This window comes from Biomphalaria glabrata, chromosome 13 (genome assembly GCF_947242115.1).
Source record: "Biomphalaria glabrata chromosome 13, xgBioGlab47.1, whole genome shotgun sequence".
NCBI lineage: Eukaryota > Metazoa > Mollusca > Gastropoda > Planorbidae > Biomphalaria > Biomphalaria glabrata.
This window is the reverse complement of record NC_074723.1, coordinates 8,045,800-8,070,331: the sequence shown is the minus strand read 5'-3', so window position 1 is coordinate 8,070,331 and position 24,532 is coordinate 8,045,800. Positions and strand designations below refer to the sequence as shown.

General features: G+C 37.1%; 1 protein-coding gene across 1 annotated transcript in view; it reads right to left on the bottom strand.

Annotated features, from left to right (window-relative positions):
* LOC106056084 (uncharacterized) overlaps nt 1-22,822 on the bottom strand; it is a 96,426-nt gene extending 73,604 nt beyond the window's left edge. Inside the window, exon 1 of the mRNA XM_056007626.1 lies at nt 22,807-22,822. The gene's annotated coding sequence lies outside the window, so the exon portion shown is untranslated. The remainder of the gene's footprint in view (nt 1-22,806) is intronic.
* Between the last annotated feature and the right edge of the window lie 1,710 nt (nt 22,823-24,532).

Genomic DNA, 24,532 nt, shown 5'->3' with positions numbered 1-24,532 from the left:
CATAAAACAGATGCATTCACGTGCAGGACTGTTTAATTAAATAATAAATAAATTGTGGCTTTTAGATAGCAACATTTTCATGCTTATAGCATGTTCAGAGCGCTTTGGTCCAATCTCAGATGTGGACCAGTTAGGGGGGGGGGGGAGAGGGGTTATCTAGGAGAATGTTTTTCCGTGCAGTAAACACAACTCTGCCCAAGTCGGGTGTTGAACCTCGAGCCCTCTTCAAAGGTAGCCAAGCTAGCCTCTTGACCATGCTTCCCAGAAGAAACCAAAAGTTGTGATTCCCTTGGGCGCTTTATGCGCATCTATTATCTTTTGAGACAGAAGGAAACATGTTACGGTTAGACAAGCTGTCACGGTTAAGAAGTGCCTGCTTTTAGCGTGCTCGTAATATATAAATGCAGTTTCAAATTTGGGGCAATGGGTTAAATCCATGGCCTAACCCTAAAAAAAACTCAATACTCTCTTGTAAAATATGGTACATATTTTTAGATATTCCGAGCTGGTAGAGGCGCATTAGACATGATTTTTGTCTTGCGTCAAATGCAGGTAAAATTCAGGGAGTAAAACCTGGCCTGTACACTGCACTCACAGATCTCACTAAAGCATTTGACACAGTGAGTCGCGATGGACTATAGAAGATTCTATCTTGGCTCTATAAAGCACTGTTGTGTACTTTCTCCAAAATCTTTGCAACATTCTTTAGAGTTTAGAGCAATGCTAACAAAAGTTCAATTATTACAAAACATATATCACCTCAGTATGGTAGAAAGTTTGTACACGTTATTTCCCTCACCCAATATCGAATTTAGTTGAGATTTTTTCACAATTATTTCTTTTAGATGACAACACAAGAATCAATTAAAAAAACAATTGTTTAATTAACTATTAGTAATTGATTATTTTGTTTGGTATCGCAAATATAGGAAAGAAATAGTACTTCCCTGGCGTGGTGGTACAAGTTAAATTAGCCCCCGTTATACTTTGTAGGTCGCAGCTTTAAGTTTGAAGCTAACCTATTTACATAAGCACTTCCCTGTATTTGCCTTTAAGAGGCTTTAGCCCTTGTGTTCGAATTCAGCTTGCTTATTTATTTATTTCAAAAAGCGATCACCAGATATCTCCTTCTTTCTCAGCCCAACACATTCCAACTGGTTCAGACAAGTGATACGACCATAGAGTTTTCTTCTTCTTCTAGCCAGCTTTATTGCTGCTGAGCTGTGAGCTCTTTTGCAGACTGTGCCAAGGAGAAAAAGTGTCCTTTTTTCTTCAGTTGTTCAGCACTGCCGTACAGGGTGTTGGTTATGTTGGGCTGTAGTGGAAGTAGGGTCTGCCTAAGGTGGATTAGGGAGGGGCATTCAAAGAGGATATGGTTTACGGTTTCAAAGGAGTGGGCGCAGTGTCTGCAAAGGGGGAGTTGTGTGGAGCTTATTTTGTTCAGGTGGTAATTTAATAGTGGTGTGTGTCCTGTTCTTAGTTGGAAGATTGTAGATTGTTCTTTGCGGGGGAGGAAGTTAATACTGTCCAGTTTGTTAGACGTAGTCATTTCTTTGTACATGGCTCTGCCTGTTTCCTGATGCCCATAGGTTGAGCCACTCCTCTTTGTGATTGTTGACTAACATTGACCTTCAGGTCTGTCTGGTTGTTCCATGGATGAACCTGCCTTTGATAGCTTATCTGCCTTTTCATTTCCCATGATGCCAATGTGTCCAGGGATCCACTGTAGTGTGATATTGATATTTAATTTTGATATCATCTGATGGATTATCACAATGTGTGTTACCAACTCTTTTGGGCTTTTGGAGGTGCTGCTGTTAAGTGCTTGCAGATTGGGTGTCTGTAAAGACAATATCTGATGGTGGTTGCACTCCTTCGTATAATTTGTTTTCCACTGTCTGTAGTGCTATGGTGATTGCCTCAATTTCGGCTTGGAAGTTTTAGCAGTAATCGCCACAGGGTTAGGGGCTTATCTCAAAGTGTTTATTTTTAGGGAAGACCAGGAAGACACCAAGACCAGCATTGATGGTGGCTTTGAAAGCCGATCCGTCTGTATAAATATGGGTAGCTGTTTTTTGATAGCTTTCAATTGTTTCAAGTGTGCCTACTTTGAGCTCCAGTGGATTTGATTCTTTTGTTAAGGTGTTATTTAGTAAATGTGTTTTGATGGTTGGTTTTTTGTAGTTTAGTCCAGGTGTAATGTTTGAAAATCTGGTAATTTTTTCTCTGTTATTGGGTAGGTGGTGTTTTAGGGCTAGTTCGTCAGTAAGTTGGATCAGAGTCTTTTGCTTTTTTTGGGTTGTTTTTCCTATTTCTCTGTGTTAGTAATTTATGTGGATGATCGTCCTCCAACCTTCTGTATCTCTCAATAGCTTCTAATGCTGCTCTGTTGCGCCTCAACTTAAGAGGTTCAATATTGGAGTATATTTCACAGTCTGCTGTGGGGGTAGTTCTCATACTTCCACTAATTAGCCGCAAGGCTTGGTTTTGGATTGTATCTAATGATGACTGATACGTTTTTTTGGCAGCTACTTGAATGGAGAGACAGTTATCCATTACAGATCTGACGTATCCAGTATAACTGTCTTAAGGTTTTGTTTTCAGCTCCCCAGGATGTTCCTGCTAGGTGTTTTATTATGTTTAATCTTTGTGATGCTTTTTCTTTTAAATCTGCCATAAAGTGTTTTAGAGACAGTCTTTGGTCTAGTTTTACACCAAGATATGTTGGATTTTCTTCTTTATTTATTGGCTGTGAGTCTATTTTTAGGATGTAGTTTCTTTTTGCTGTTTTGTTGCTGTGGCTAAAGGTTGAATAAACTGACTTTTCTTTGTTTATTTCCATTTTCCATAATTTTGAATATGTGGAGATAGTTGTGAGGGCTCTATTTAGTTTGGATCTAGTCAGCACTGGATATTTCTCTGTAGTCCAAATTAAAAGGTCGTCTGCATAAAGTGCCTTATTAAATGAGGTCCAGGAGGTCATTCATAAAGATTAGAAAGAGAGTGCAGCTAAGGGCTGAACCTTGTGGTAGTCCTTCTTCCAAACTTTTTTTTTTACTAGAGATGGCACCTTCGAATCGGGTTTGGATGGTTCTGTTTTTTAAGAATGCCCTGATCCAGCTGTACATTTTTCCATGGATGCCCATTTTTTTCATCTTCAAAAATAGACCTTTTCTCCACACTCTATCATAGGCTTGCTGCAAATCTATAAATACTGCTGTAGTGTGCTTGTTTTCATGAAACCCTTCTACTGTGTCCTGGATAAAACGAAAAAGGTGGTCTTCTGTTCTACTTGCTTTCCTGAAGCCAGCTTGTGCCTTGTGGAGTGAGCAAGTACTTTCTAGCCACCAATAAAGTCAGTTATTGATTATTTTTTCTGTCATTTTGCCAATGTTGGATGTTAGAGATATTGGTCTATAACTTTTTGGGTCTCCAGGTGGTTTATTTTTCTTTAAAATGGGTATTATGTTTGCGGTTCTCCATTCCTGTGGTATGTCTCCAGTTTTCCATGTATGGTTGATAAAGTTAAGTATACAGTTTTGGACCTGTGGTCCTAGTCCCCGAATCATTTCATGTTATTTTATTGGGTCCAGGGGATTTTCTAGACTTGAGGCTTCTTAGGGCAGTATTGAGCTCATGTAGAGTGAAGGGAGTGTCAAAGATCTGACAGTTGACTGTTGGAGCTTTTTCTTCTTTCTTAAAGATATTTCTAAAGGCCTGGTCCAGTTGTTTTCTTGGCTTTGACTTGTTAATGCTGGCAAAATATTTATTGAAGGTTTCAGCCTTTTTAAGGTTTTCTGTTATTATGTCGTCAGTGCCTTTTATAGGTTAGGGGTTTGTTATTTGTTTCTTTCCTGCTAGCCGGTGCAGAAGGGTCCAGGCCTTTCGACCATCCTTGTTTAGATCTAGTTGTTCGCATGTTGTGGACCACTTTTTCTTTTTTTTCTGTTTTAATTTTGTATCTTATAATCCCTGTCAATTTGTTGTACATTGTCTTGTTCTCTCTAGTAGGTTTTTTTTCTATAGTCTTCCTGGCCATGTTTCTTTCTTTTACTAATTTATCTAATTCAGGTGTCCAAAAAGGTTTGTATTTCTTAACTTGGCCTCGAGGGATGTGTTTTTTTGCTACTTGTAAGATGTTGGAGACTATAGTTGTGTAGGTTGAGTTGATGTCTGTCTCCATTATGTTTGATAGTCTTGTGTCTGTTTCTTGTGAAAAAGCTGCCCAGTTTGCTTTTTTATAGTTCCATCTAGTTGTTTTGCTGGATTGGTATCTACCTGGCGTTCCAATATTGAGGAGTATAAGCCTTTGGTCACTACCTATGTCTTCAAGAACTGTTATTTTAGAAGAGTCGGTAATGTCTGTAGAGATGAAAGTTAGGTCAGGTCTTCTAGTTGTATTGTGTGCTCTGTGGAGGAAAGTTGAAGGTGAAGTTTTGTTTTGCAGAAGTTGTAGGTTAGAGGCATTTGTTACATCCTCTATTTCTTGCCACGCTTGTTGTAGTGTGGGTAGCCTAGGGAAGGTGAGTGTGCATTGAAGTCGCCAGCTATTATTGTCCTTGTGTAGTGTGGTAGTTGTATGTTTATTTCTGCTGTTGATGATGGTGGGCAATAGTAGTTTTTGATGGTGTACTTAGTTCCTCCTCTCCAAAGAAGTATTTCCTGCGTGTTGATGTCTGTATTGTTCTGTATTTGTTTTACTGTGGCTTGTGTGTCGTTTCTTATGAGGGTCATAATTCCCTGGCATTTGGTGCAAAGGCATCTGTACTGTGTGTAGCCTGTGATGTTTATTTTTTTCTTGGGCAGTAGTGTTTCTTGCAATAGCGCTATGTGTATATCATGCTTCTTGAGTATGTGTTGGAGTTCTGTTGTCTTGTTTTGTAGGCCTAAGATGTTGAGTTGCAAAAGGTTTAGGTGTTTGCTGCTAGTCTGTTTTTTATTTCCAGTAGCTGACTTATCACAGGCAGTCCTGGAAGAAACTGCCATGCGCAGACCTTTTACAAGGTGACGTCTGAGCTCGTATGGATTTTTTGTTAAATTCGTTAGCATTTAGTGTAGGCTGGGTGTTTCCTCAGGATTTTTTTTAATGTATAAATATATAGTCCCCGCATTTTAAGAGAGTTTTTGATCTTGGCAATTTTCTCCAATACTGACATATAAGGAAACATCTAGGTCTGAAGACTGTAACCGGAATATCCATGGGACAAGGTGGGGTTGGCCAAAGGTCCATTCTCCGCCATCCATAGAGCTCTCCAAATGGAACTTTTCTGCAGTAGAAAACTTAAAGTGGACTGTGCCCTGGGTATGCCCTGTGGAATCGTCACATCCTGGATACAGGCCCCTTCACGATATCACATTCACCAGATCCAGGAAAAAAAACCACTTCAAGATGGATTTATATCTAGTATTAGAATGTAGTGAGACAAGGACGTCCGTCTGGTGTAGTACAATCCAGACCTCCGTCAAAAAGCACATAGAGGGGGGAAGGTCCACTATTATTCACTTAGTGAAATGCAAGTGGAAAAGCAGTGGGGTTATTTATTTCTCTTGGTCATTTCCAAGCCCCGATACCCACACGAGGGAGTATCGCCACAGAGTGGAGGTTTTGAGTCAGAGTTTTCCTTCTCCTAGATGGGTTGCGTTATTTAGGCTGACGTGCCCCATAGAGTTTTAAGAAAGCTTAAGGCATGAAATTGCGCTAAATAAAAACAATATAAAAATATTTCTAATCGCACAGTTTTATTAATGTTAGTCTAGATCTATTACAAATTTAATTACTTGATACAAATACTCTTAATATAAGCTTTGATTTTTTAAAAGTATTTTTTAAAATGTTTTTCTTGTTTTTTGTACTTGCTTGTACCCCCTGTTTGTGAATTGGTGTTACAATGTGTAGCCCACATCCTCCGATTCCTTTTGTGACGCCGTTTTAGATTTAATGTTAACATGAAGAAATTAGATCTACAAACATAGACAAAGGATCATAATTTTGTAATACATATATCTGCAGATAGATGTAAAGAGTAATGATCTTACACTATCAGATACATCAGAGTATGTCACCCCAAGTCAAGGATCTGTAAGGGGAACCAACAATTTCATAGTTCCTCAGTCAGTTAGAGAAATGGATGTCTTTGGCAGAGAATCCAATGTCCCTACACATGGAAATGAAAGCACTGGGTCCAGTTCAAAGTCCAAATCTAACACTACCGTCTGGTAAGTAAATGTTAGAAAATAGAGCGTTTTAAATTGTGATGCGTGTAAAGTCATGCCAAGAGAAGCTCGTTATCAGCCTTATGGACCAAGACCTTTTGTTTATGCATTGAGCATGTCCTAAATAGGTCAAGGATCTGAATAATTTTTTTTTATTTTACTTTGTAATATTCACTTATTTGTCATACATAAACTGGGATGTTCAGTCGGTAATAAATTTCTGACACAGCGTTTACTATTAAACATGAAGCTGCTACTTATGAGATGATGCACACATTAAATTTTAAAAGACTATATTGGCAAGCACTTGTACTACTCTAATAGTAAAACATTTAGATATTATAATAGCTTAGGGTAGCGTAAATCATAACGCTTGAAATATTTAAATAATTTTTTTTTTTTTTTTTTCACAGTCTTTCTGACGAAGAGTGGCGCAAGATTGTGGACAAGATATTTTATCAAGGTGACGAAAGCATGGACTAAAACAAATCTCATTGGTGGGAATTTCGCTACAATTTTCTTCCGATTTTTTTTTTTATGATGCCCGGCCGCTATGTTACGTATGCAGCGCTAATTGCCGTTTTTACTACAATTCTAGATCTATTATTTTTTCTCTGTTGTTACGATGGCCCCTAGATTTTTCTAATTTGAACCCTGCCTGCCGACTTCCATGAGTTCAAATGGGATTAGATTTAGACATCTAGATCTAATCTATTATAATAAAAATAAGATCTAGATCTACTCTTCATCTAAATCTAATAATAGAGTGATAGACCTACCGTGTACCGGCCATCTGGATTTATATATAGAATATACTTTTTTTTATATAGTAGTAAGTACAGGGTTCGTAGCGCTCCTAAAAACGCCTAAAATCTCCTAAAAAATTAAAAGTCTCCTAAAATCCTAAAATTCTCCTAAAAATTGCAGAAAATCTCCTAAAATTTTGTCCACTCTCCTAAAATTTTTACCCAATATTTTTTTTAAAATATAATTTTGCTTATTTTTTGCTAAAAATGTGTGGGAAAAAACAACAACAGCATAACTAGGCATTCTGATCGCGTGATGTTACGGACTGGCTGTGTTAATGAGCTGACCAGTGACGCTTCTACACCGCCTTTCACCCACTTGTGAAGCGCGACCTCATGATTGAAGATGGCCTTGGCTCAAGCAAGCATTTCACCTGGCAGTATTTTTCTGAAGTCAGCGTAGAAATGTTTGTTTTCATTTATTGTTACCACTAAAGACGCGCTAGATCTAGTCTGTAGTGACTATTGTCTATAATTAGAGCAATTACCAGACTAATTTGTAGGCTACACCCCTCAGGGCCCTCCCTCACCTAAAATCTTCTTGTTGTAAGTGTAAGAGTGACTTCGCGTGGAAAGTTGGTAAATCTTCTAAATCTAGCTAGTATCTATTATAGTAATAGTATCTAGATCTACATTTTACAGAAGATCTAAACTTTAAAGCTAATTCGCTAAAATTCGCTGACTTTAACTCTAAGTCATAAATTTTGCGGACTTTTCATGGCTGTGTGACAATTATCTTCACTAGATTCTAGTGATTTCGAGTAAATCTAGAATCTAGATATAAGTCACTAAAATTTGCGGACTTTTCGCGGTAGTATGCGAATTATCTTCACTGGATATACCGTAGATCTAGAGTCTAGATCTAACTCACTAAATTTTACGGGCTTTTCACTTTGTGCTAATTATCTTCACTATATATAGACATATAGATTATAGATCTAACTATAGTGAGGGATATATATATATATATTTTAATATAAAAGTTTAAAAATTTTCTCTAACTAATAACTTATCATTACTAATGTCAGTTCCTATCACTGAAATCTTTGTTACCCTTTGCCAGCTTTTTATGCATTTGACCACATTCATAATACTATAAGCTTTTACATTTTTTATATATTATGTTATACATTAGTACATTATAAAATTCTTTTTTATATATTTAATATATATAAGGTTCATCCAATAAATGGATGTTCAAATATGTCTTTTATTTTAACTTTAATTCCATAAGTTTACCTCTCTGAATTGTGTAAACATCTATGGAAACTGAACATGTTTCTCCAGCCAATCAGTTCACTCTCTCTCTCATTCTCTCTGTCTCTCTCTCTCTCTGCCTGTGTTCCTGTCTCTCTATCTCTTTTATCTTTGTCACAAAACTTAATATCAATTTGTTAAGCATACTTCTTGGTTCAAGGATATGGGGTGGTATTGCAAAACATTATTAGACATCCTTAAGTGTTTCACTGGTGATCAGTTACTTCATCCCCGGCACTTCATCCCTGGTCACTTCATCCCTGGTCATTTCATCCCCGGTCACTTCATATTTATTCATACCCTGATATTTTTATCATCTGATTATTTTATCTTAACAAATTGTAATTTTAAAAGCAATATTTAATGTATTCTTTTTTTAATTTAAATGACAGAATTGTAGCACTTAAGATTAGAATAAAATTACAATTAAATACCTTTAAAAACTATAACAAATTTAGCATGTAAAAATAAAGAAGTAATGTAAAAAAAAAGTGTGTTTGTGTTCATCTACATCAGTAAGATAGATATGCTATCGATTGTAAGTACAGAAGACAATCCATCGATTCATATTGATGAACAATGTTTGTTATTCTCTTAGCCAGTGTTGCATATTTCTTCCTTTGGCGTTCTTCAGTGCGGCTCTAGCCTGTAAAACTGATGCCTTGTGCAATTGACTATCCCTTCGTAGACCATCTAGAAATGTCGACATAGTTGGATGGTGGCATGAAAATAGAGATTGAAGATGATTGATTGATTGGGCAGTAACTAATGTTACAGAGCATTTGTGTGATTGATATTTGCTCCAGTTCATGTTTCTGTTCAGTGCCTTCTTTTTGAGCCAGAATTCATATCCTTCATAAACTAGGATAGATCTGCCTTTACTACTTAATGTGAACTCCAGAGGCATTTCTCTAACAGTTCGTGTAGCCAGGCAATGTTGGCTATTTGAAATAGAGGACTGCTGATCACTTATAAAACCTAAACACGATGCTGTGGAGTGGGGAAAAATACATCGGATCGAAGGCCTACTGTGTATGAATATAAATAATTTTTTTTTTTTTATTAAAAAATGGTATCAGAATTGCAACTTACAACTACATAATATTTGAGATGTTCACATCCCTTTCAGTTTATTTTTTAGTTTGTGACAAAGAATTTACAACAGACTTTTGATGAAAAAAATGTTTTCTTATTCACAAACTACAAGTTTGATCAATGATTCTTTCCCCTTAACACCTTCTTTACAAGTTAGACCGCTGTGTCAATAGAAACGAGCTGCAAGCTGGTTTTCTCTATTGTTCTGCTTTGTGCTGTCCTAAAGACTGTGTGTGTGTGAGTGGCTCCTTCTTTCTTTGATGTAATGTTCCTGATATTTATGTCGGCCTTTATTCCTTGAAATGCGCCTTACAGGACAATTTTTACAATTCTCTTTGATCTTGGGGCAAAGACATTTACGTTTTTAGACTGTGAACGGAAGAAGAACAAGTTGGGAAAAGTCAACATTGCATTTTTTTTTTGAAAGTCTAGTAGTCATTTACATTTGTTTCTGGTAGTGCAGAATTTAATGTGTTAACTATACTTCAGCCTTAAAAGTTTATAAATACTCATGTTTTTATCCATGACTGACCAGTAAATTACAACACCTTAGCATGCTTGATCAGTACATTAAAAACCCTAACATGTTTGACCAGTTCTTTTCAACAACCTATCATGCTTGACCAGTACATTACGGCACATTACCATGCTTTATCAAAATAATTAGGTCAATTTTGTAGGTTCATTTGAAAGGAATTCTTTTACAGTAAGTAGATCTAGATCCAGTACAGCCATGTTACTAAAGATGAAGAAAAACATTACAAAGACATAATGGATTGTTAGCCTAGGTCAATGTAGAACCTAGAGCACTTATACTGAAATGTTTTCAATACTATGCTTGTATAACGTAATTATATAGAAACATCATAATATATTAAATAGATCAAATGTAGAAAAATAGGTTTGTATTCAAAAGAATGTTAAATAATTATGCCCACTTTGAGAATATGAAGAAATGTTAATAAATTAGGAGAAGATGTGAAAATGAGTGAAGAGATGAAAGACCATGACTTATCTAGAGGTGGGGGGAGGAGGGGGAAGAATTTGAAAATCCCTGGGGCCCCAAATGAGTTTTTTTACATTAAAAACTAAAAAAGAGTTCAATCCTTCCCCCCCCCCCCGGCCTCTAAACGATTGAAAGTCCATAGCTACATCTACACCTAAGTATGAGATGAGTTCAATAATGGAAGATAATGACACAGAAAATAACTTTAATGAGATTGTCGAACCAGGAAACATTGAAAGTTTGATTTAGTCATCTTAAAAAAGGGAAAAGAGATAGGCCTACTTGTGATCTTTTAAAAGCGAACCTCTCTTAAACTGTCATATGGATTCGCATGAAGTTTCCTAGGCGCTAACTGAGAACCGGTTTAACCGCAGTCTAAACATAATGCAAAAAAAGACATAGCAAACAAAATCCATATTTAGGCCTATAAAGCAATTTTTTTCAATACGTCATTTCCGCTTCCTTTGAGACGCATTCCAAATAATAATAATAATAAACTAATCACAATAGCATCAAAGGATACATCTAAAGTCTCTTTCTTTTTTCGTTTTTTTTTATAAATAGTTTGAATTTTTATAAAAATTTTGTCGTTTTACCTAAATCTGTTTGTTCTGGTGTGTTACATCGTCTTAAGTTATCATATGAAATATCAATTACTCGATCTCGCAATAACAGATCTGGTGATCCACAAACGTGTATACCACACAAACATGTCCTCTTGATGTGTGACTAAGACTGACCCTCAGGGACCAACCTTGAGTTTGAGAAACACAAACTCCCTTTATTCTCTGGTTCAAATATTAATTAAAGAAAACCCGTTTATTTAATGTTAACATTCCACATTCAGTAGATCAAAAGTAGGTCTTAAAAGAGATTGTTTTTCTTGTCCCAGCTTGTGCCTGCTCTATAGTTCTGATTTAGTAAAGATGAACAGTTTATTTAGACTTCTCTCACGCACTAGAACTATTGACATAGGATTGGCATGGACCTGTTTAGTTGGGCATTGTTTTTGTAAAAGGTCACGTGGTCGATACGTTCTAAAGCAGCTCGTGTTCTACTGTCTACAAATGAAAAGAATATTTCTTTGTCTGTCAACAACAGCTCTTGTGATTGAAGCAGACGAGGCAAGTGATTACATTTATGGACGTCCTTGAGGTGTGGGTTGGTCGAGAGATAGCACGTGTGGATGATAGCCAGATGATTGGAGATAATTGGAGAAAATTGTGCATAGTGTCTGAGTGCTCTAAACACTTTCAATGGTTCAAAGTTCGTCTGATAAATGTCATGCGATATACACAACGTTTATGAGATGTGAAAAAAAAGTTCAATAGTTTTTTTTTTTTACGTAATGTGCAGAATGTGGGATGTGTGGTCGAGGGGCCTAAGCCGCTTAGCTACCTATCAAGAGGGCACGAGTTCGACAAGCAACTAGAGCAGAGCTGTGTTTACTGAATTTATTATAGGCAGCACGGAAAACCTTCTCCCAGATACCAAAGTGCACAGAGCATGCTAAAAGTATGAAAGTTGCGCTATATAAAAGATGACAACGGAGAAGATAATATACAATATAAATGAATTCATAATGTTAAACCCTACAGGGAACGTTCCGATATTGCGTAACAGCAAATATATTTTTTTAAACCCCACCCCTTCATCCACTTGTAACAAATCATTACAAAACTCAATAGCACCTGCCACGATAGTCACATAAGAAGTTTACAAAAGATTTATTTATTAATTATCATTTCCCAAATTACATTTTTCAATTTACGTCACAACAACTACCATCATAACAACCAAGTTACCCTCACCAAAAAATAATTTACCAACACAACATCTACCCTCACAACAACTAAGTCACCTTCATAAAAAATAAGTTACCACCACAAAAACTAAGTTAGCCTCACAATTACTACCCTTACAAAAATCTACCCTCACAACAGCTAAGTTACCCAAATTAACAACTACCCCATATCAATACCATTAAAAAAACTACACTCACGCGGAATAACTTAACAACGACTAGCCCCACAACAACTACCCTCACAATAACTACGCTCACAACACTTAAGTTACCCTCATAACAAATATTCTCACCCTCACAACTACCCTCACAATAACTACGCTCACAACACTTAAGTTACCCTCATAACAACTATTCTCACCCTCACAACTACCCTCACAACAAATACCCTCACAATAACTACCCTCACAACACTTAAGTTACCCTCATAACAAATATTCTCACCCTCACAACTACCCTCACAACAAATACCCTCACAACAACTACCCTCACAACAACTACCCTCATAACAACTACCCTCACAACAACTACCCTCACAACAACTACCCTCGCAACAACTACCCTCATAACAACTACCCTCACAACAACTATCCTCACAACAACTACCCTCACAAAACTACCCTCATAACATTTATTCTCACCCTCACAAAATCTACCCTCACAACAACTACCCTCATAACAATTATTCTCAACCTCACAAAACTATCCTCACAATAACTACCCTCATAACAGCTACCCTCACAACTACCCTTACAACTACTACCCTCATAACAATTATTCTCACCCTCACAAAAACTACCTTCACAACAACTACTCTCATAACAGCTACCTCACAACTACCCTCACAACAACTACTCTCACAACAACTACCCTCATAACAGCTACCCTCATAACAACTTACTGAACTTACAACTTTAATGGGCCAATGAAACGTATTCAGGTTTCGATAATATTGTATCACGTTCCTACTGGACGCTATGGGGATTTCAGAGAGCACCTGGTTGCATGCGGCCTCAGAACGAGACAGCTGGAGGTCACTCACGAAGGCCGCGGGATACACATTTGAGACCAAAAGACAAAAGGACAAACGCAGACGGCAAAAAGAAAATCTAAATCGACCACCTGCAGACAATGGTTATGCTTGCCCTGGAAGTGGAAAAATATGTAGGTCACAGCTGGGGCTGTGCATGCATTCCTCACTTATCTTCGAACTCAAAGACTAGCCTTATTACTATGGCTTTTGTAAGAATCATCAAGTGATGCAAAATCTCTACGTTATAGTGTAAAACGTGCACCTAGTAACAAAGTAAAATCGCGCATTTTTTCCTAAGAGACTTAAAAACATCGCGTTAGTGTTCTAAAGAAGCAAAAGCACGACTATCCCTGATCACATATCAACCTCTCTTTAAAGCAATGCGTCATTTGATACTATGCTTCCTAGATAATGTGAAGTTAACTTCCACTTTAAGGGATGTCTATGCGCGGTGATCTTTGGGCTGAGTAGGTTTTATTGGGTGACTTCTAGAGCATGAGGTTAATAGTGTTACAAATGACCAGTGACAGGAAGAGGTTAACGTGTGACCCCGACGAGATAACACAGCAGCGGGTGTTCCCTGGAATGTACATGTATAAACAGAGACAGGATGTGACGTGTCCTTACATGTTATTCCAAAAGGTACTAGCAATGTCCAGTGACAGATAGAGGTCACAACTTGTGACCCCGGCAAGATGACACTGTAGCCGGTGTTTTCTGGAATCTACATGTATAAACAAAGACAGGATGTGACGTTTCCTCACGTGTTATTCCAGAAGATACAAGCAGTGTTTGTGCAACTTTGGAGAAGCAATTAGGGACTCAATATAAGCCAGAAAGTTAATGTGAAAGTCAGTCGTGAGTGAGCCGTGACAGTCGATACAGACAATGTAAGACGTGTGCGGCTCTAGTGGAAGTGAAATGTGTGCGACTCGATGCAAGTTAACTAGGGTAGAGTTAACTGGAGTGGATTACTATCGTTAAAGTCTATACAGCGAACCACAGTGGACTTGAGCCGTTACAGTCGATACAGTCGATGTAAGACGTGTGCGGCTCTGATTTGGTAGACTTGAGTACGACTTGGTTCAGCATTGGGAGACCTGGAGCGACACTGGGAAGTGTGTCGTTGGTCTGTTCTGTGGAATACGGCTTGATGCAAGTTGAGAAGAGATGAATTGCAACGAAGTGAAGAGATGAATTGCAACGAAGTATAGCTAACTGTAAATTGACAGATATTGTACAGTCCTCTACGCTACATGTTACAGTAACGAATTGTTAGAATTAATAGTCATTAAAGTTAAAGTCGTCAAGTTCTTTGCCGTGTTTTTATTTTTGTGCCAACTAATACATCTAACCAGAAGATTCATAAATACGTAACAATAGGTTAATTAACCAAAAAAAAAGCGGCAGCGTAATGAAAATTCGTTGACCGCGATCAGGGCCAGCCTTAGGTCTATGCTGCCGCAGTGGACCCCGAAGGTTCAAAAGCCACGCGCTAATTCTAGGTGTAAATTATTAAATTAAACCATTATAATTTATAATAGGGTTCCCGTGGTCTCCTTGTTTTCAATGAGCTCCTGGAAATCTGAAACTCATAAAAAATGTCCTTAAAAAGACAACATTGTCATTTTTGGGTGTCAATCAATATGGTAAACGCCAGTCCTACGCTTGATATAAAAAAACGGCATCGTCAGCTTTCATTTAATAAAAATGTAATGCAAATACGAATTTATTGTCTAATACAAAATCTTTATTTTCACTTATTATCCTTATCCCTTCCCTTACTGGTCCGCGCGCAATCCATTTCACATAGGGCCCCGCAAATGTTAGGGCAATAAAAGTGTAAACAATTTATAAAGCCTTTAAAACACAATAATTAATCAAACATAAAAATATTTAATTTCATTATTTTTCTTCCATAGTTTCATAATGGATCAATGTACAATAGATGGTGCGCAAATGTTTAATTACGCCAAATGAATCATTAAAACATTTTATTGTTTGCGAAGAAAAGTCTTAGTGTACTGCTGTGAGCCTAGTGACGTAAGCGGTGTCAAGTTTTTTTCCCCATTGACGTCCTATAGAAAATTTCATTCATAAAACATTCTATCCAAAATTAATTTTTCGATAATGAGCCATTTTCAAACCGATATAACGGTCGACCTCGAGTTTTCCCGATGTGGCCAATGAGTTGAGAATTTTTTTCTCACTATATTGCACATACATTGAAATTTTAAAGAAAATCGTTAGAGCCGTTTTTGAAATAAAATTGATATATAAATATATATACATACATACAAGAATTGCTCGCTTAAGAGTATAGGATTACTATACCGAGTTGTTTTAGCATTTCATTTAAAGAATGCATTTCATATGACGTCAAAGGAAAAAAAATCCGCTTCGTCACACGGCCTAGTTAGACTAAAAATATCATCTATACGTGCAGCTTGTTGAGGGTTCATAGACATTGGTGCACCGAGTGATTTCTTTTAGCATTTCATTTAAAGAATTAGCTCCATATTACGTCATAGGGAAAAAAATTCCATTATGTCACACGTCCTAGTTAGACTAAAAAATGTCTTCTATACGAGAAGCTTCTCGATGGATCATAGACATTGGTGCACCGAGTGAGTTCTTTTAGCATTTCCTTTGATTGGCTATTTAGACTATATATATATATATATATATATATATATATATATATATATATATATATATATATATATATATATATATATATATATATATTGTTACGTATTTCTGAATCTTCTGGACAAATGTACTAGTTGGCACACAAATAAAAAACACTGCAAAGAACTTGACGACTCAACTTTCAGTTTCATATAACTTTAATGACTATTAACTCTAACAATTCGTCACTGTAACATGTAGCGTAGAAGACTGTACAATATCTGTCAGTTTACAGTTAGCTATACTTCGTTGCAATTCATCTCTTCCCTTCGTTGCAATTCATCTCTTCCCTTCGTTGCAATTCATCTCTTCTAAACTTGCATCAAGCCGTATTTCAGAACAGACCACCGACACACTTCCCAGTGTCGCTCCAGGTCTCCCAAAGCTGAACCAAGTCGTACTCAAGTCTACCAAACTCAAAACCCCCTTGGCTGTGCTAGGGCAAGTTATGATTTAGTATTAAAATTTCACCTAAAATAAACAAAATTACAGCAAAAGATTAGTCACTAAACTCCGACCCCCCCCCACCTACGCCCATGATATATATATATATATATATATATATATATATATATATATATATATATATATATATATATATATATATATATATTTACTAGCCTGACATTACCCGCGGCCTGCGGGTAAGTTTGTGTTTACTAATCTAGTGGATTGGATTTAGATGTATGTTAAACTTAGCTAATGATCCTTTCAAGTTTTTTCTCTTTCGCTACGAAAATAAAATTAGTTGTGCAAAAATGGGTTTACCCGAAGCCGATACATCTATATCTATTTAAAACAAAAAGAGCGATAAATTAATTATGGATTAATCATAGACATAAATAAATATAGACTGGAAGTAGGAAGTTATTTTTATTTGGGGGGAATCAATATGTTTTATGTACTATATCTATGTGAAAAAAAAATGGCGGCGATTGAGCTATAAATTCTAGGACTAACATTTCAGCCAATATATACCTTTGATCTTTAGTTTTGAAAAGTGCAAAACTGCCATATTCCCAATATTTTGTCTTTGTTTTACAATCATAGACATAGGCAAATATATATAGGTTTGTGATGTGGATCTACAAACTTATCTTTTCCCAAATATTTCCGATAATAATTTGTTCTTTATCGTCCAGTCTATATATATATGTCTATGGGATTAATATTACAATTAAAAACGGGTTTACCCGATTTGTTAAAATGAATAATAATGTAAACAATTAAACGAAATAATTTTTAGTACGCGATTCATGAATGAATATAGATCTAGGCCAGTGATTTCCAAACTTTTTGTCTCGTAGACCCCTTGCCATGTTTTCTGGTTTACGGTAGACCCCCTGCTCAACTTGCAAATGTTTGCAAACTCAACATTTTTTTTAAACAAATTTCTAACTGCAGTGAGTTGAAGAGTGAAAAAAGTAATTTAAAACTACACAACTACGGATATTATGTTTCATATGCGAATTAGTTGTTTTATGAAGTAGTCTTTCCAACATTAAATATTAATTAATTAATATGCCTTAAGTATCATTGTAAAAGGTTTCTCAAAGAGCAGTTGCTCGTGTATTTCTTGGTCTTTCACATGGGGCTCAAATATTGAATCTGCGAAACTGTTTTTATTAACAGGAGATTGTCGAAGGCAAGTAACTGGAGCCTAAACTAGGTCTCGTGGGTCAACCTTAAGGAAATATAAGGAGACGGTGACCATTAGCGCCGTGTATTCCTGGGCCGTCCCCTCTTCCTCTTTCCTTTTAGGTTCCATGTTAGGGCTTGCCTTGTTATGCTGGATGCGAAGGGTGTGACCTATCCATCTCTAGCGTCTCTGAAGGATATCTACTTCAATGAGCTGCTGCTTTCTTCTTTGCCACAGTTCCTCATTCGAGATCTTGTCTGGCCAGTAGGAATCTTCCTCAGGCAGGTATTCATGGTGGTGATTGTGGTTCTCCAGGTCTCTGCTCCATAAATTAGTATTGGCTTAACAATGGTGTTACAGAACCTAATCTTGGTGGTGGTGCTTATTTCTCTAGATCCCCAGGTGTTCTTCAGCTGATGGAAGGCTGCTCGAGCTTTACCATGGCACCGCGATTTGGAAGCAGATGGGCAAGACGTGGGGACAGTTGGAGAGACTCGCCCAGAATTGAGACGCCTGGAGGAAGCTGGTTAGTGGCCTATGCACAGAAAGGACCACAGGCATAGATGAGATAAGATGGTGACCATTAGACAGTTTGTAGCACACAGCGCTACACCTTGTCAGACCAAACTTTATTTCTATCTTTTGCAAAGATTTACATAAGAAGCTTTTAATTTTATAAGTCATGCCACAGAAGCGACCTTGAACTGACGTTTAAAGAAATTCTTTTAATAATTATGATGTCGAACAAAGATTTTGTGGGTCTATTCTGAACTTTTGAGTGTTCGAAAGTTTTTCAAATCTTAATATTTGTAAGGGTGGCATTGTCTCAGATGATCCTCCAGCATAACTGGTCCCATATCGTCATAAAAAGTCACTTAGGCAACTGTGTGTTTGACAAGGAAGGAATGAATTCCAATTTTAAATAATTAATGCTGTACTATCTACATTTCTTTTTTTTTTTCTAAATATTAGTTACATGTAGACAAAATTAAGCTATTTAAATAAGCATTGAAATTGAATACAACAATTTTTGGTTTGAATAGGGGGATAAATATTGAAAGGATTAACTCTGGTACAAATCATATATTAGTGTAGGAAATAATTACATTAATGGAATGTGAAAATTAAGTAACGACCCGCTGGCGGGGGTTTAAACTAAAAAACCCTTTGGCTATGCTCATAGTATTTTGAGTGCATAATTTGCTTTTTTTTATTTTGAAGAGTTATATTTAGCTTCAAACCCAGCTTAAGAGGGGTTTAAACTCAAAACCCCTTTAGCTATGCTCATACAATTATGAGAGTGTAATTTGCTTTTTTATATTGAAGAGGGGATTATCGTAAATTTTGGAGAGGGGTTTAAAATCAAAATCTTCCTTAGATGTGCTCTTGGAATTTGGGGATTGTCGTTTGCATTTTTTTTTATTTATAGAAGAGGGGGATTTAAATGCAAAACGCCCTGGTAGGGGGTTTCAAACTCAAAACCCCCTTGGCTGTGCTAGGGCAAGTGATGGTTTAGTATTAAAATTTCATCTAAAATAAACAAAATTACAGCAAAAGATTAGTCACTAAACCCCGACAGGCGTATTATATCTTAACTAGTAAAAACTTGAAATAAATTAACTTCTTTGTGAACAAAAGTAAATAGAACTTTTATTACAATCTAGATAAATTTAACTTGAGATCAAATGAAATAAATGTAGTAGACTTTAGTAATAATATAAACTGATATACTGAACTAAATCTAACTCACTACAAAAACACCTCTATACACTCTTAGCAATCTGGAGTCGTCTGTCCTCCCCAAATCAGTTGACGACAAAGCCGCCTATCTTCGTCAATCACACTATATAGCCATTTATGGGCGTAGCCAGGTTTTTTTTTCCCGAGGTGGGGGGGGGTTGGGGGAGGATTTCTTTTTTATATTGAAGAGGGTGGTTTATCGTAAATTTTTGAGGGGGTTTTAAAATCAAAATCTTATTAACTGTTCTCTTGGAATTTGGGGATTGTCCTTTGGATTTTTTTTGTTTTGTTTTATAGAAGAGGGGGTTTAACTGCAAAACTCTTTTAAACTAAAACCCCCTGGTAGAGGGTTTTAAACTCGAACTCCCCTGGTAGGGGGTTTTAAACTCGAACCCCCTAGTAGGGGGTTTTAAACTCGAACCCCCCTGTTAGGGGTTTTGAAACTCGACCCCACCCTCCCTGGTAGGGGGTTTTAAACTCGAACCAGCTTCCCTTGGTAGGGGGTTTTCAACTCGAACCCCCTTCCCTTGGTAGGGGGTTTTAAACTCGAACCCCCTTCCCTTGGTAGGGGGTTTTAAACTCGAACCCCCCCCGTAGGGGGTTTTAAACTCGAACCCCCCTGGTAGGGGGTTTTAAATTCGAACCCCCTTCCCTTGGTAGGGGGGTTTTAAACTCGAACCCCCCTGGTAGGGGATTTTAAACTCGAACCCCCCTGGTAGGGGATTTTAAATTCGAACCCCCTGGTAAGGGGTTTTAAACTCAAAACCCCTGGTAGATTTTTTTAAAACTCAAAACCCCCTTGGTTGTGCTGGGGCCATTGATGGTTTAGTATTAAAATCTCACCTAAAATAAATAAAATCTAAAGCAAAAAAAATCAGTCACTAAATGCCCATCCCCCCCCCTGCGGGGGGATTTCATTTCGGGGGTGTGGGGGTTGAACCCCAAACCCCCCGGCTACGCCCATGTAGCCATCAACCAATCGCGTACTTCTTCTCACCAACACCATAGAACATCTCCATAACACCAACTTCAACTCGAAACCAAAATATCACGCAAAGAAATGTAATGTTAATCGGTATAGAAAATAGGTGCTATATAAAGGCCATTATATTGAAAAACAAGTCTTAGATTCCGAAAAAAAAAAGGTTACAAAAACAGGAAACACAAACTCAAAATCGGCACCGAGGTGGTCCGCCATGTAAGGTAAAAATAGGCAGGTTTCAATATTTTCATCCAGTATATCAGAAACTGTGAACTACAAACTATCAACAACTACAACCCTTCCTCCGCCAATACAAAAAGAAGAGACCTGCTTTTGTCGAAAGTGTTGCCTAACGGCCTGATATAGTTAAATCCCAGGTTTCACAAAGAACGCATCACGAATGAATAAATTAGAAACAGGATTAGGCAAATATAGCAATTGGACCCCATGATGACCTGCTAACCACTGTAAAATAAGCTCTTAGGCCACACCACAAGCTCCCCATGACTAGCAAAGGCCTTCCCTTCAAGGAACAGTGTGACGGCGGTCCTGTACATTTGTTGATGGCAACGAGAGAATCTCCATATCGTAGGCCCCTTCTAGCGCCCCAGATCTCTGCCACCAAGGTCGCCTCTGTAGGCATATACAGACTCATTTATCACCATACGTGTATGACACAGACTGAGAACATTACAAAGGTTAAGTGCTGGCGTCGTGTCCATATTGACATAAAGATCAGGTCACTGATCTCCTTCTTCCATTGTATCTTTCCGGATTCGTGGACAAAAGAAAGTGATTGTAAACAGCCATACTAAATATTGACTGACACAAAAGTGGTTAGCATGACCGTATAATAAAATGTCTTTCAAATTAGTTAACGAAGCAATTTAACTGTCTCTTCTTGTGGATTGGGGATTCTTAGGTTAACGTTCACCACAGTGACCTCCTCTTTGTCTACACTTGGATTTTTAAGATCCCGTTTAATGTTATTTAAGCAATAAAATTCAGTAAAAGAGAAAGAAAAACAATAGAAAGCGATATATAGCAATGTGGTGACGATTAAATGGAACATAAAGTCAGAAAATTTAAAGAGGAAGAGATTTTGAAATGAACAGACAAGTTCAACAAAGTCAAAGAGTTCAAAGTCAAAGATAACAGTTGCGAACTAAATACAATTAATTTGTGCTAGATAGTACAAAAACATCAACAACAAATAAAACACATTGTCTGATTTATGAAACTACTATAGTTATCAATATTTACTTATTATGTACATCGGATAAAGTTCCCCTTTCAGACATTGCGATGTATAGGGCAGATAATGTTAAGCTCATCTGTTTCTTTGGCCAACGGTTTACGCGCAGGGTGTCATGTGGCCAGCACAACATGACCAACCGGCTTTACTTTCCTCAACCGAGATTCGAACCCAGGCAGGGGCATTCCAAGAGGATATGGTTTACGGTTTCAGAGGGGTGGGCGAAGTGGAGTTTATTTTGTTCAGGTGGTAATTTAATAGTGGTGTGTGTCCTGTTCTTAGTTGGAAAATGTAGATTGTTCTTTGCGGGGGAGGAAGTTAATACTGTCCAGTTTGTTAGGCGTAGTCATTTCTTTGTACATGGCTCTGCCTGTGTTTCCTGATGCCCATTGGTTGAGCCACTCCTCTTTGTAATTGTTGACTAACATTGACCTTAGGGTGAGGTAGTTAACAGGTCTATCTGGTTGTTCCATAGATGAAAGGATCTAAAAATATTCTGGATATATAGAATTAAAAAAAAGCTGAAAATTTAAAGAGTCTTTGATTTGTAAGGAAAAATATAGGACGAATCATCATCGTTATATACTGTCTTGTATGGTTAGCTATATCTGAAGCTCTGCCGTATCCACGCTTAGGTGACCCTGAGCCTATCAATTGTGAAAATAATAATTACTTGTTTCCTATGTTAACCAAATATGATGTTAATTAGCTCATATTGTGGAGACACCCAGGCAGGTTTCAATATTTTCTGAAAGAAAAGCAGAATGAAATTCTATCAAAGGCAAATGAAAGAGAAGAACGGAGAAAGAAGGTTGACGGATCTTGTGTGGTGCCCCAGCGGTCCATAGACCAAAGGATAGGTGAAAGTGAATGTGAAGTTAGATGTGAACCTGGCCTAACTAATGTCTTATAATGAATATATAATAGCTCTAATTGTTTTGTAAAGGGACAATCTATTATTCTATCTCGGTAGTACAGCTCTGCTGTTCACGCGATAATATGAAAAACTACTTATTAATTGTTGTTTCAAATTATGTCCAACTTATATGCATACTAAAAAATTGTTTCTCTTAAAAAAAAGTAAACATTTTTTTTTTGTGTGTAATTGTAGTAGTTCTTGTATCCACCGCCTCCTTCCGATGACGTCAACAAAAAAAAAAAGTCCTATCTGAACCTAAATGCTTAGACATTGACGTCAATAGAAAAAAAAAGTCCTAACTGAACCTAAATGCTTAGACATTGACGTCAATAAAAAAAAAACAACATCTAAACTAATTTATCCTACCTATCCAGGCGTCCTTGATAAAATGTCTTTCGACAGTCAGTCCGTCTATCAGTCATCCAGTCGTTTCGAAACTAAAGCTAAATTATGTCATCCTGTCGTTTCGAAACTAAAGCTAAATTATGTCATCCTGTCGTTTCGAAACTAAAGCTAAATTATGTCATCCAGTCGTTTCGAAACTAAAGCTAAATTATGTCATCCTGTCGTTTCGAAACTAAAGCTAAATTATCCTACCTATCCAGGCGTTTTTGATAAAATGTCTTTAGTCAGTCAGTCAGTCCGTCTATCGGTCATTCAGTCGTTTCGAAACTAAAGCTATGCCCACCACCCGCTAGCTATGCCCACCACCCGCTATCTTTTTTTAAAAATATATAATGCCCACCCGCCCTGCATAATGTAATCCAGTTTGTTTATGTATTAGATTTGCGCGAACGTCAAAGAATTTTACGTTGAATTTAAAAAATATAATTTGTAAGAAAAAGGAAAAAAAAACATTAAAAATACTATTCTTAGAAGATAATACCCACTTGACCCACTTAACACAACTTAGAGAGCGATTGTGTTCTAGAAAGTTGCTTTGGTTATGTTTTACATATTTATTTTATATTGTTAACACAAATGCACTGCTAGTTTGGGTCCAAATATCTATATTCCATTTTTTTTTGGACATGCTGCTAGTCCTATAATTAATGTATGATGTTAGCAAAAATTCAGTAAATGTTTAGGGGCCTACTAAGGGCGGCTTTAGCAGTAAGCGGAGCCCTGGGCGAGTGTCATATGCGGGCACCTATATATATAGGCCTATACATCGTCCCACGTCACGTTAACGGGCTTGTGTGCCTGTAACGCTGTTGGTGAATATATTGATTCAACTTTCTTAATCGAATTGTTTTTATTTCTTGCGTCTTACTCTTTGTTCCTTGAATTTCTATCTGACACGTCCACAAAATGAAATATAAGAGACATCTGCTTCTTGTGGCTTTGCAGTCTCAAGGATGACAGAAAAATATTTAGCAAGTTTGATTTGATCAATAACTTTTTCTTTCACTTCTGATGCCACCAGGTCTATAAGCTCGTTTTGAATCCTATATCGATTTAATGGTCGTGAGCCTAGAAGTTCTTTATTAGTTGAAGAAGGTTAAGTCGAATTTGGCCAGCATCTCAAGTTATTCTCAACCAAACCTAAAATTGACCCATGTTTGGCAATTGCTTGTTAAGATTGCGCGCCAATGCAGCTTTTCTTTGTTTAATTTGTTCTAGTATCGTGGTCCATTGTGCTACCATTGGACATTCTCAGAGCTCAATTCAACCACGTGATTTACACGTCATCGTGCTACCGAAGTATATTATTGCTTCCAATAGCTGTAGCCTTCATTTACTCATTGGCCTCCATTAGCTATCGTGCCATACAATTTACAAGCAAAACACAAAACTCTGTCTTTGGTATTTGGTATAAGAACAAAGAGTGAGATAGGAGCTACAGTAGTTCATTCACTTTCGCGGAAAGATTTTTTAATTTTATAAACTCTTAGAATCGGGAGTTCATAAGATGCTGTCATTACTGAAACAGAACGGCATTTAGAAAGCAAAAATATCATGTTAAGAACTTGCATAATAATTTGTATCATGTCTAATCATATCGTATCAAATTTCTAGAATCAAAGGGAGATAAACGGGACTGGAATGAACAGAAGGGCCAAGAGGCACAAGCCATGCAGAAATGACACAA